Below are 14,522 nucleotides of genomic sequence, written 5' to 3' on the forward strand. Positions count from 1 at the left end.
TAATTTGAGCGAGGATGAAAGATTTGTGGATGAGGAAAGTGAGTGTGAAGGATTAGAGGGCAGTGGAAGCGATTCAGATAGGGAAGATGCTGTGAGAGGAGGGTGGGACCTGATATTCAGCTGGGAATGACTAAAACAGTAAAACAACACAAGACATATATATACTCTATTAGCCACAACACAACCCGGCTTGTATTTAATATGCCACAAATTAATCCGCATAACAAACACCTCCCCCCTCCCGTCCATATAACCCACCAATACAACTCAAACACCCGCACAACACACTCAATCTCACAGCCCAAAGTACGGTTCACCAACGTAAAGTTCATACAGCACATATATTTCCCCAAAGTGACGTACGTGACATGCACATAGCGGCACGCACGTACGGGCAAGCGATGAAATGTTTGGAAGCCAAAGCTGCATACTCACGGTAGCACGTCTGCTATCCAACTCAAAGTCCTCCTGGTTGTGTTGCTGCAGCAGGCCGCTAATACATCGCTTCCCACCTACAGCTTTCTTCTTTGCAGTCTTCATTGTTCATTAAACAAATTGCAAAAGATTCACCAAAACAGATGTCCAGAATACTGTGGAATTTTGCGATGAAAACAGACGACTTAAAAGCTGGCCACAATGGAGTCCCAATATGTCCGCTACAATCCGTGACGTCACACGCAAACGTCATCAAACCGAGACGTTTTCAGCAGAATATTTCGCAGGAGATTTAAAATTGCACTTTACTAATCTAACCCGGCCGTATTGGCATGTGTTGCAATGTTAAGATTTCATCATTGATATATAAACTATCAGACTGCGTGGTCGGTAGTAGTGGGTTTCAGTAGGCCTTTAATAACTGTTTAATAAATGCAGTTTTGGTCAATTGACTTAGTTGTGGTTTCCCTCTCTGCATGAAAGTTTAAAATGTGCATATATTAATGCAGTATGAACAAGAATGTTTTAATGTAGACACATAGAATCACCATACTGGTGTTATAATATGCATCAAGTGTTAATTCAAGGCTAAGGCAAAATATCGAGATATATATCGTGTATCGTGATATGGCCTAAAAATATTGAGATATTAATAAAAGGCCATATCGCCCAGCCCTAGGTCAAACGCAGAGAGTAATTGCACCACACCGACTGTGTGTGTGACTATCAGTGGTATTTTAACTTTTTAACTTTAAATGTTCCATTGAGAATATAGAACATTACACACAGCGCTCAAAAATCTGTCAACATTTTTTTAAGTACGATTTTGGTAAGCTATGAAGCCGCACCGCTTGATGGATTGTTGGCGCATTAAACATACAAGTATTATTATGGTGTGTGTATAAGGACCGCAAAATGACACATATTAGTAGACATTATCTGGCGTTTTGTTTTGCAATATTATGCAAAAACAACTTTTCTTACCTTCTGGTATCTGATGATCTGTATTTGGGATCTGCATAAGTACTGAAAATGTGCGCACGTCCGGCATTATAGGCCATGCCAACATCGTAGTCATAAGTTAAAGTTAAAGTACCAATGATTGTCACACACACTAGGTGTGGTGAAATTTGTCCTCTGCATTTGACCCATCCCCTTGATCACCCCCTGGGAGGTGAGGGGAGCTGTGGGCAGCAGCGGTGCCGCGCCCGGGAATCATTTTTGGTGATAAGCTTCTTCTTTTTCTCTATCTTCTTGTTATGTGGCATTCATCCTCTGCCGTTGCCATTTCTAATATAAAGTAGCGTAAAGTTCTTACTTATATCTGTCAGTAGACTAGCTATCAAAGCGCTAAAAACTGTAGTGGGATTACATAATTCACCCACGGAACTTTAGTGTAGAGTTTTTCACGCTACACATTTCCGGCGTTGTTATTGCACTAGTGAGCCACGGATGAGAAGATTCTGCTCTGTTGTTGATTTAAGTAAAGTCTGAATGTCATTAAAACAGTTAGCTCCATCTTTTGACACTTCTTCCACTCCCGTCCTTGCACGCTACACCGCTACAACAAAGATGACGGGGAAAAGACGCTATTGAAGGGCAGCCACGTAAATAAGACCGCCCACAAAAACGGTGCATCCTGAAGAGACTTTTACAGAATGGTCTGTAAAAAATGATCTATGCAACATTTTCACCAAAGAACCACCATTACATGTTATGTAGACCACAACATAGTGTTTTAAATTTAGAAAAAAATCATAATATGACTCCTTTAATGCGCCTTATAATCGGGTGCGCCATTTGTATGAAAAAAAATCTGAATAGACCCGCTCATCAGCTGTGCGCCCTATAATCCGGTGTGCCCTATGGTCCAGAAAATACGGTAATGATTCTAGGCTTTTTTTCAAAACAATATTTTGGAACATCCACTTTTTAGCTCCAAAATGTGGGTGGGCCTGCTGACGTCACCTAAGGCACACTGGAGGCAAATTGCGTAGCATGTGTTTTGGTAACATCTTCATCCTGAATCACGATAATTTTGCGCATAATTTGAAGGAATGATCAAATATGGCTGCCAGATGCATTGTTGCAGGTTGTAGCAATACAACTGAAGAAGGAGTTAGCCTGCGTACATTTCCAAATGATGGGAATATGAGGAAAGTATACACCTCGGGAGTGTATTTTTGTAGTGCTCATTTTAATGATTCTGACTAAGAAGAATGGTTATGGTCAGAATTTGGACGGAAAACAATTTAAAGTACCAGTAAAGTGGAAAAAAAGTTGACTTTAAATACTTAATTGTGTTTCATTGTATCCATTAAACCATGTATTTACAATCCGCAATATATGTCTCAAAATGCCACAAATTCAATCGGCCATTTTGAATATTCCGCTCCGAATATCTTCGGCAATTTCTGACCATATTATCAGATCAGTCATACTGGAAATACACAAAAATTTAAAAGAAATGTGATGTTTATTAAAAAGTACAAATGATTGTCACACACACACTAGGTGTGGTGAAATGTGTCCTCTGCATTCGACCCATCCCCTTGTTCACACCCTGGGAGGTGAGGGGAGCAGTGAGCAGCAGCGGTGGCCGTGACTGGGAATCATTTTGGTGATTTAACTAAGGCTGAAACGACGCGTCGACGTAGTCGACGTCATCGGTTACGTAAATACGTCGACGCCGTTTTTGGGCGTCGACGCGTCGCATAATGACGTCACACTACCGTCATGGCGAAGCGCAAAGCAGACGATCAAAGAAGACGATGCGAGCGGTGCGAGCGAGGGGGGAAAAGCATTCCAAAAGGGGTCAAAAGTGTGGGAGTATTTCAATAAACGGCCTAATAATGTTGTTGTATGCACACTGTGTCGAGCGGAAATGGCCTATCATAGCAGCACAACGGCTATGAACGAACATTTGAAAAGAAAACCATCAACTAGTCAATCGTCCGCGCGAGTATACGTTGTCATCATTACACAAAAACATGAATGTGTCATTTGTATCTGCTAGGGGTGTAACGGTACGTGTTTTGTATTGAACCGTTTCGGTACGGGGCTTTCGGTTCGGTACGGGGGTGTACCGAACGAGTTTCTAAGCTAAAGCAAAAGTCTTAACAAGCTGCTTTGCTCCGTCTGCCTCTGTCTCAGCACGCAGCATTGTCCCACCCACACAACCATCTGATTGGTACACACAAAGCATTGTCCCACCCACACAACCATCTGATTGGTACACACGAAGCATTATCAGCCAATCAGCAGTGCGTATTCAGAGCGCATGTAGTCAGCGCTTCAGCGTGGAGCAGATAGGTGTTTAGCAGGTGAGCATCAGGCAGCGGACTCTCCCCAAATGATAATAAACACCTCCCAGTCAACTACTAGTAACATCACTATGAGCCCGTTGACCTTCTAGAAACTTAAACTGCAGCTCAGCTCACTCGCAGTCCTGGCTCGAGGTGAAGGCTAATTACCTCTCAGTTCCAGCCACATCGACCCCTTCTGAGCGCCTATTTTCAGCTGCTGGGAATATTGTAAACAAGAAAAGAACCAAAGCAAGTAGACATGCTAACCTTTCTTCATTACAACTGTTAGTCACTCACTGGAATGAGTAGAATTGGTTATTGTGTACTGTGTTGGACTGGATGTTTATTTTGCACATTTTAAAAGCAATACTTAATGTTTACAGTGCTCCAGAATATTTAGATTGGCACTTTTTTGTATTGGATGTATATCTTTATTTTTGCACATTTTAGCAAATAAGCAATACTTTCACTTTTGTTGAAATGTTTACACTGTTGTTACAGAATATTTCGTTTTGCACTTTTTTGTATTGGATGTTTATCTTTATTTTTGCACATTTTAAAGCAAAATAAGCAATACTTTTACTTTTGAAATGCTTATACTATTGCAGAATATTAAGATTTGCACTGGATGTTGACTTTTATACTTGCACATTAAAAAGCATATAAGCTACTTTTAATTTTGTTAAATGTTAAAAGTTTTAAATGTTTACATTGTTACAGAATATTTAGTCATGTTGTTGTCAATGTTGACTGAGTGGCCATACTTCTTTTTTTTTGTAAATAAAAGCCACGCCTTTTGAAAAAACGGGCTTACATTTATTTTTTCATCTTCATTTTGAATAAAAAAATAATCGGTAAAAGGAAAAATAATCTATAGATTAATCGAAAAAATAATCTATAGATTAACCGATTAATCGAAAAAATAATCTATAGATTAATCGATAGAAAAATAATCGTTAGCTGCAGCCTTAGATTTAACCCCCAATTCCAACCCTTGATGCTGAGTGCCAAGCAGGGAGGTAATGGGTCCCATTTTATAGTCTTTGGTATTAACCAGCCGGGGTTTGAACTCACAACCCACCGATCTCAGGGCCGACGCTCTAACAAGGCCACTGATCGAGGGTCCTCTGTTGTGCCCATTATACCCTCTTTAAAAAACATCCAGAAACCGCCCACAATATTCCATTTATATGTCGTGACTTGAAAATTAATCAAATATAAGCAATATTGTTATTATAAGCACAAACGCAGACGGCCTATTTTAGTGGCGAATTGATGGCAGTGCGCTAATGCTAGCTTGCGCTGTTGTTGTTGACACACTTCTTTTGCTTCGTCTCAAACTTGCTAAAATTTAATTCTAGATTATAATTCAAGGATCTCTCAGCTGGTAGTAGACACATGTGGCCATGGACCGAGAGGCTGGTCGACTTTGACATCCCCCGAGATGGTGAAAAAGACGCTAGTTGCTGCACTTTTTTTAACCCTTCGTGAGAATTTCGATTGAATCTTCATCTAAACGGGATTATGTGAGCGTTCCGTCGGTCGGCATCCCAGCGAGAGTAGAAATTTTACAGTAAGTGTTTGTTTTATTATGGTTTGTTATGGTTAGTTTGTATGTTTAGCACCTAGCAATGATGTTGATGCTATAGCATTTCAATAATTTAGCATTCAGTTTCTAAGACTTATTGCTCATCCTCTTTGTGTTCGGGCTCAAAAATATAAGGTTCTGGATCATAATTCTTCCAAAAGTAATCATTGTTGGCTCTCACAAAGTCTGCTTGATAAGCATTGTTATTGATTGGGAAGGGATCCGTGGTTCCTAACGCTACGTCACGTGACTGGCATTCGCGTTATCTCTTAAAATGGCTCGAGAATCTCTGTGAGATTTTTACTATTTTGATCATATCTATTGATGCGCAAACTTTGGAAGTCTTTTGGTGTTATAAATCAGATAAATATGATAATAGCTTCAATATAGAGGTGACTTGTTTTTCCACTTGGCTGGTACTTTAAACACTCAAGCCTAATGCAATCCCAAAAATCAGGAAGACCCTCGAGGGCGGAAAGACTGAGTTAGAATATGTGGGAAAACAGAGAATGTTTTTTCCGAAAACATGAGAAAAAGAAGGTAAGGCACTTGTATTCTATTTTGCATTCGGTTCTACTGATGTTTTCCTCAAGATGCTTGAGGATATGCTAAGAAACACAGGCTATAATGTCTATAGAATCGACAATGCGCCTTATGACCCGGTGCGCCTAATGTACGTATTAATTCTGGTTGTGCTTACTGACCTCGAACCAATTTTATTTGGTGCATGGTGTAATGAAAAATGTGATTAGTAGATGGCGGTCACACATAAGGGATATGTGTGGACTGCAGATTGACGCCTGTTAAATAGCGAGTATCGGTAAGCAAGCAAGACCAACACTTTGATGTTACATTTAGAATATAGAACGTTACACACAGCGCTCAAAAATATGTCAAAATGTTTCAGTACAACTTTGGTAAGCTACAAAGCTGCACCGCTTGATGGCTTGTGTGGAGCATTACGGTTACCATAGTCAGGCGTACTGTGCTTCAACATACAGGTATTAATATGGTGTGTGTATAAGGACCCTAAAATGGCACCTCTTAAGGGACATATTATCTGGCCTTTTTGTACCTGCTGATGTGCATTTCAGATCTGCGCAATGCTCGAAAATGTACATGCGTACGTACGTAGTCCATAAGCTCCTTCTTTTTGTCTATACTCTTGTTGTGGGGCATTCATCCTCCGCTGATGCCATTTCTAATACAAAGTAACGTATAGTTCGAACCTAATCTGTCAGTAGACTCGCTATGGAAGCGCTAAAATCCACAACAAAAGATGAAGACGCTCTCGAAGTGGGGCCACGTAAATAAGACCACCCACAAAAAAGCGCATCTTCAGAAAGCCGCTGGAAAATTGTCTGTAAAACATAATCTATGCAACATTTTGACCAAAGAACCACCATTAGTGGCCTAGTGGTTAGAGTGTCCGCCCTGAGATCGGTAGGTTGTGAGTTCAAACCCCGGCCGAGTCATACTAAAGACTATAAAAATGGGACCCATTACCTCCCTGCTTGGCACTCAGCATCAAGGGTTGGAATTGGGGGTTAAATCACCAAAAATGATTCCCGGGCGCGGCACCGCTGCTGCCCACTGCTCCCCTCACCTCCCAGGGGGTGAACAAGGGGATAGGTCAAATGCAGAGGACAAACTTCACCACACCTTACTGGTACTTATTACATGTTATGTAGACCACAAGGAAGTGTTTTAAATTTAGAAAAAAAAATCATAAGATGACCCCTTTGATGCGCCCTATAATCCGGTGCACCTTTTGTATGAAAATAGACCTGAATAAACCCGTTCATCGACAGTGCGCCTTATCATCCGAAAAATACGGTAATCATGGCCCAGGCAACAACAACATGCAATTAAGTGATCAAAGTAATAGTTTTACATTCCTTTAGCCACACTGTCTATGCGTGGAAATGGGATCTAGTTCTGTAGAAAACATTACACCAAGAGGGGCGGCATATCCAGTCTGGCGAACGAAAGGGGGGTTTCATGTACAGTTAGTTATCTACCCATTACTCAATACCTAATTGATATTATGGGAAATGACTGGAAAATGAAAAGAGCAAATAAATACATTAAGAGACCTTCTGTGTAAAATTTCAGTCATCAGGACGTTACAGGTCCTTTAAGAGCACCTGTATCGTTTTGTTACCCAAGAGCTCAATAATTAGTGCTACATTAATGTAGATTGTACCTTGAGGGCAGGAAATAAGACTCCACTGCCCTACATCCACTCCAGTAGCAGAGCATTGGAGGCAGTAGGTGAACAGCAGGGTCTCAGCGAGTCTACCATCAAAGTCTGCGCTACACCTGATCCAATCCCCCTAATTACCAAGGTATTACTGTGTAATAATAGATCAAGTAGGAGAACGTCACATTGTCAAGTGTATGACTTTCAAAACGGTGAAACCTCTGTGGTTGAACACAAGTCTTTTAGGATGCGGGTGTGGGCTATGAACTTTTTAAATAATGTTTAAGAAAAATAAGTTAATACAGAGGTCCCTTGTTTATCACAACAAATGGGTTCCAGGCCTGACTGTAATGAACAAATTTCCGCAAAGTAGGATTATTATTATTAATAAATTGAATATTTTATTAGTTAGAGCATAAAAAACTGTTTGCGACCTTTTAAACATTCTTAATATTATTAGAGCCTTCTAAACATGAAATAACACACTTATAGTCATCTTTAACATTGTTTCATCCAAAATAGTAGCCTGGAGTGTGTTCTACTGTACACTACAGTACTCACCATTAACCTTAATGATCCTCCAATCATCATTATGTGCTATTGTGTTTATTTTAGTTACTTGCTGTAAAACATGTTCAGTTCTATAATCTATTGTCAACGTATCGGATTGTACTCACATGACAGTTTGGACTTTAATATTAGTTTCCTTAGTTTCAGTTTTGTTTCCTGTCCAGCGCTCTTATTTTGAATTCAATTTCCTGTTTGCTTTCTTTTTGCCACTGCTTCTCACATGTTCCTGGTTACCAATTAGGGTGTTTTTTTGGATCAGTTGTGCTTTTTGCTTTGCTTTGCACCTAAATGTGCATGGCTTTCCTTGTACTTCCTATGTACTATTTCTTGATTTTTGTTAATAAATACATTTTACCTGCCCTTCGCCTACCGTCTCTGCATCTTGAGGTCCAGACCAACACACACCTCAACATGACATATGCAGTATCCTTGCTTTGCATGTGAACTGTGTTATTTCTCCACTTTCGGGATATGTATTAGTCAGTCCTTTGACTTTGATAACGAGTGACATTGTCATGATCTATAATGACAATTGTTATTAGTTTCCTGTATTTTTCTTTTATTTTCTTTTTTCTTTTTTTAATTCCTGTTTGGCATTCTAATATGTGTTTCCATTTTCTGTTTGCCTTCTTTTTGCCTCTACTTCTGAGTGCTGACTCCCTCACCTGCCCCTGATTGGCAATCCGGACCCACGTGTTACTGGTTGCCAATCAGGATGCTTCTTGGATCATCTGTGCTTTTTTCTTTGCTTTTTACCTAAATGTGCATAGCTTTCCCTATGCTTCCTGTGCACTTCTTTTTATCTATATATACATTTTACCTGCCCTTCGCCTGCCGTCTCTGCATTTTGGTGTCCAAACCAGCACATAACCTTGACATCACATATGCCTCAAATGGCAGTCGTTTTTGCTTTGAATGTAAACTATGTTATTCTCCATGTGTTAGCCAATGCTTTGACTTTGATAACAAGCGACATTGTCATGATCTCTCATGACAAATATTATTAGTTTCTGGTATTTTGTTTTATTTCCTATCCAGTGCTCCTAATTTAGTTTCCAGTACGTTTGTTTCCTTTTTGCCACTACTTCTGATCGTTGGGTCTCTCACCTGTCCCTAATTGGCAATTAGGACACACATGTTCCTTTTTGCCAATGAGAATGCTTTTTGGATAATCTGTGCTTTTTTTCTTTGCTTTGTATGAAAACATGCATCGCTTTCCCTACGCTTCCTGTACACTATTTCTTTATTTTTGTTAATAACTACATTTTCTTCGCCTGCCATCTCTGCATCCTGGGGTCCAGACCAACACTACCTTAACATCACATTTGCCTCAAGTAGCAGTCTTTTTTGCTTTGTATGTAAACTATGTTATTCTTCATGTGTTAGCCAATGCTTTGACTTTGATAACAATGAGAATGCTTTTTGGATAATCTGATGAGGTGGCGACTTGTCCTGGGTGTACCAGGCCTACCGCCCGAACGCACCTTAGATAGGCTCCACCACCCCCCGCCACTCCGAAAGGGACAAGCGTTAGAAAAATGGATGGACGGATGGATGGATGGATGGATGTGCTTTTTTCTTTGCTTTGTACGAAAACGTGCATCGCTTTCCCTACGCTTCCTGTGCACTATTTCTTTATTTTTGTCAATGACTACATTTCCGTCGCCTGCCATCTCTGCATCTTGGGGTCCAGACCAACACACTACCTCAACATGCCTCAAGCTGCAGTCTCCTGGCTTTGTATGTAAACAGTGTTATTCTTCTCACTTTTTGGGATATGTGTTGCAAAAAGTTACAAAAGGCCAAAGAAAAATCGAATACAATGACCAGAATCAATCGATGGACTGAATTCCTCATGGAATGTGTATATGGGGAGGGAACGGCAAAGTTTGTACTGACTTTTTTCTTCATTTCAACTGAAATGCGAGGTTGAATCTGTTTTTTTTTTTCCTAACTTGAGGTGCATTCAACTTTAGAGGTCCCTTAAAGCTGAAAGTGCAGGTACTTGGTGGGTACATAGCAAGGTCTTAAGGTGGCATTATCAATAAAAAGCAGACATAATTCAGATTAAACATTGACTGTATTTAGAGGTAGGAGAAGGCCACTTACCCATGTCTAATGTTGTCACACACTGGGCTTTGACGTGTAAATCATTCATCAAGATCATTTACAATCCATTTAGGCACGTTTTACCCTGTAAATACTAGTTGCTGGTGTTTTGTTTTGTTTTATTTCCTGTCCAGTGCTCCTCATTTTGTTTCTAGTACGTTTGTTTCCTTTTTGCCACTACTTCGGAACGTCGAGTCTCACACCTGTCCCTGATTGGCAATTAGGACATGCATGTTCCCGGTTGCTAATGAAAATGCTTTTTGGATAACCTGTGTTTTTTTTTCTTTGCTTTGTATGGAAAACGTGCATCGCTTTCCCTACGCTTCCTGTGCACCATTTTATTATTTTGTGTTAATGACTACACTTTCTTCGCCTGCCCTCTCTGCATCCTGGGGTCCAGACCAACACACTACCTCAACATGACATATGCCTCAAGCTGCAGTCTCCCGGCTTTGTATGTAAACAGTGTTATTCCTCTCACTTTTTGGGATATGTGTTGCAAAACAAAGTTGCTAAAAGCCAAATAAAAATTGAATACAATGACCAGAATCAATCGATGGACTGAATTCCTCATGGAATGTGTATATGGGGAGGGAACGGCAAAGTTTGTACTGACTTTTTTCTTCATTTCAACGGAAATGTGAGGTTGAATTTGTTTTTTTTTTCCCTAACTTGAGGTGCATTCAACTTTAGAGGTCCCTTAAAGCTGAAAGTGCAGGTACTTGGTGGGTACATAGCAAGTTGTTAAGGTGGCATTATCTAAAAAAGGCAGACATCATTCAGATTAAACATTGACTGTATTTAGAGGTAGGAGAAGGCCACTTACCCATGTCTAATGTTGTCACACACTGGGCTCTGACGTGTAAATTATTCATCAAGATCATTTACAATCCATTTAGAGACGTTTCACACAGGCGACGGAAGGGATGACAGCCTCCCGGGGAGCTGTCAGGCGCTCCGGGGATACACTTATATGCTTTTTGACACAAAACCCCCAGGAAAATGGCGTCAAGGTTGCATTGGAAAGGGAAAGAGAGAGAGAGGGAGAGAGAGAGAGAGAGAGAGAGAGAGAGAGAGAGAGAGAGAGAGAGAGAGAGAGAGAGAGAGAGAGAGAGAGAGAGAGAGAGAGAGAGAGAGAGAGAGAGAAAGAGAGAGAGAGAGAGAAATGTGCGAAGTGGGACTTGCAGCCGATGCGATGACAGAAAACAAGAATCCAATCAGAGACGTTTGCGTCCCAACTCCAAGCGGGCTCTGCGGCTGGGCTGGCCGGACACAGCGCCTGTCTGACCCCGGGCCGTCTCGCGGGATCCCGGCCAGTGAGTGACCGAGCGTCGCCGCGTGAAAAATTCCCTTTGCGAAATCCAAGAAGCGGCGTTAAAAAAAGGCTGTTAGCCGGAACAAGCACGCATCCGTCTGCCAGGAAGCGCCACGTTCAGGGCCGAGGAGAGAACACGGGAGACCGGGGAGATTTGACGGTGCCTTTGCCCGCTCTGCACTCTCTCGCTGCTGCTCTGCTCTGCGTTGCCGATGCGTGAATGTCAGAAGCCTGAGCTTGTTGTCTAGCAATGATCTCACCGGCGCAGAGGGAGAGGAGGAGCGACATCGCCCCCATCTGGCAACCACTCGCACTGCGCACCGTCTTGGGGACGGCGTTGACTGGCCGTGCCAGCAACCTGAGAGTTCCTGGTTCGATCCCCGCCTTCTACCTACCTCGTCACGTCCGTTGTGTCCTTGAGCAAGACACTTCACCCTTGCTCCTGATGGGTCGTGGTTAGGGCCTTGCATGGCAGCTCCCGCCATCAGGGTGTGAAAGTGTGTGTGAATGGGTGAATGTGGAAATAGCTATAAAAGTTAAAGTTAAAGAACCCATCATTGTCACACACACACGAAATAAGTCTCTGCATTTGACCCATCACCCTTGATCGCCCCCCTGGGAGGTGAGGGGAGCAGTGAGCAGCGGCGGTGGCCGCGCCCAGGAATAATTTTTGGTGATTTAACCCCCAATTCCAACCCTGAGATGCTGAGTGTCAAGCAGGGAGGTAACGGGTCCCATTTTTTATAGTCTTTGGTAGAGATGTCCGATAATGGCTTTTTTGCCGATATTCGATATTCCGATAATTACAGATTCCGATATCAACCAATACGATACATACAGTCGTGGAATTAACACATTATTATGCCTAATTTTGTTGTGATGCCCCGCTGGATGCATTAAACAATGTAACAAGGTTTTCCAAAATAAATCAACTCAAGTTATGGAAAAAAATGCCAACATGGCACTGCCATATTTATTATTGAAGTCACAAAGTGCATTATTTTTTTTAACATGCCTCAAAACAGCAGCTTGGAATTTGGGACAAGCTCTCCTTGAGAGAGCATGAGGAGGTTGAGGTGGGCGTGGTTGGGGGGGGGGGGTTGAGGTGGGGTAGCAGGGGTGTATTTTGTAGCGTCCCGGAAGAGTTAGTGCTGCAAGGTGTTCTGGGTATTTGTTCTGTTGTGTTTATGTTGTGTTACGGTGCGGATGTTCTCCCGAAATGTGTTTGTCATTCTTGTTTGGTGTGGGTTCACAGTGTGGCGCATATTTGTAACAGTGTTAAAGTTGTTTATATGGCCACCCTCAGTGTGACCTGTATGGCTGTTGACCAAGTATGCTTGCATTCACTTGTGTGTGTGAAAAGCCGTAGATATTATGTGGCTGGGCCGGCACGCAAAGGCAGTGCCTTTAAGGTTTATTGGCGCTCTGTACGTCTCCCTACGTCCATGTACACAGCGGCGTTTGAAAAAGTCATACATTTTACTTTTTGAAACCGATACCAATCATTTAGAAACCGATACCGATAATTTACGATATTACATTTTAAAGCATTTATTGTCTGATAATATCGGCAGTCCGATATTATCGGACATCCCTAGTCTTTGGTATGACTCGGCCGGGGTTGGAACTCACGACCTAAGTATTACCCATTTACCATTTATCTTGGCACAACACAGCGGGACTATTATCTACTACTATCGGAATAAAACTGGACTCGCCGGTGACGGTGGCAGAGAAGAGGACTGTGGAAAAACTAGTGAGCATCATGGATAAAGCCAGTCACCCTCTGCATAGCGTTATCAGTAGCCAGAGGAGCCTGTTCAGTGCTAGACTGCTTCATCCCAAGTGCAGGACTAATAGACTCAAAAACTCTTTTGTCCCACACGCCATCAGACACGACTCCTCGCTGCGTGCAGTCATTTTTATTGTTGTTTGAATCAAAAAGTCGCTTCGGCGCTACGTCACATCTATGAAATCCCGGCCGGGGATCCTGATTGGTTCATTATTTTTTGCTATCTTGAAGGAGTTTGCATTGCCCTCGATCCCAGATCCTTGTGTGGAGCTCAGAGAACTACAAGGATCTGGCGAGAGTCAGGTTACTTCCATCCATCCATCCATTTTCTACCGCTTTTCAACTTTCTATTTTACAGAAAAAAAGATCCATGTATTGTATGCAATTCAGTGGTCAGGGCCAGCAAGGCCTTCTCTGCTGGCCTAACATAACCAGAAATCCTGATCAAAATTAAAGATACAATTATTTTTTGATTTACTTTCCCTAAATATCTAAAAGTATTCATATCCTCTTCATGTCATATTATGCTCCTTCCAGTGTTGTTGTTTTTAGTTTTAGTTTGTATCCAATCAGAATTAAGCTATCTTATGTTGCCAGGCTGTACCAAATCTGCCTGAGGCCTTCAGAATCAACAATACAGGTGTCCGTGCACTGTGAGTGAACGGACACATACAGTTGATAGACAGTTCCGATAGCCAATCAGATCACGAGATGTTGTCTGTAAGGCCTTCCTGATGGCCTCACGTTGAACGTGACATTTACACGTCCTGTGATTGGATACGTCATCGGGACCGTTAGCGAATGAATTTGAGAAACCATACAGTTGAGAGACAGTTTTGATAGCCAATCAGATCACAAGTTGTTGACAGTAGCTGTTAACACTAGTTTAGTGTTGTAACGATACCAATATTTTGGTACGGGTACTAAAATAATTTTGATACTTTTCGGTACTTTTCTAAATAAAGGGGACCACAAAAAAATTGCATTATTGGCTTTATTTTAACAAAAAATCTTACATTAAACATATGTTTCTTATTGCAGTTAAGTCCTTAAATAAAATAGTGAACATACTAGACAACTTGTCATTTATTAGTAAGTAAGCAAACAAAGGCTCCTAATTGTGTCATTTTCCATTCTATTATTTTGTCAACATTATTAAGGACAAGTGGTAGAAAATAAATTATTAATCTACTTGTTCATTTACT

At 41.4% G+C, this 14,522-nt stretch overlaps 1 protein-coding gene across 2 annotated transcripts in view; it reads right to left on the reverse strand.

Annotated features, from left to right (window-relative positions):
- setbp1 (SET binding protein 1) overlaps window positions 1-11,212 on the reverse strand; it is a 140,257-nt gene extending 129,045 nt beyond the window's left edge. Inside the window, exon 1 of one of the 2 annotated variants that reach the window (XM_062050858.1) lies at window positions 11,037-11,212. The gene's annotated coding sequence lies outside the window, so the exon portion shown is untranslated. Of the gene's footprint in view, window positions 1-10,210 lie in introns of both variants that reach the window. The other variant, XM_062050857.1, reaches the window with a different exon arrangement.
- Window positions 11,213-14,522: the final 3,310 nt, after the last annotated feature.

This window comes from Entelurus aequoreus, linkage group LG06 (assembly GCF_033978785.1).
Source record: "Entelurus aequoreus isolate RoL-2023_Sb linkage group LG06, RoL_Eaeq_v1.1, whole genome shotgun sequence".
Lineage (NCBI taxonomy): Eukaryota > Metazoa > Chordata > Actinopteri > Syngnathiformes > Syngnathidae > Entelurus > Entelurus aequoreus.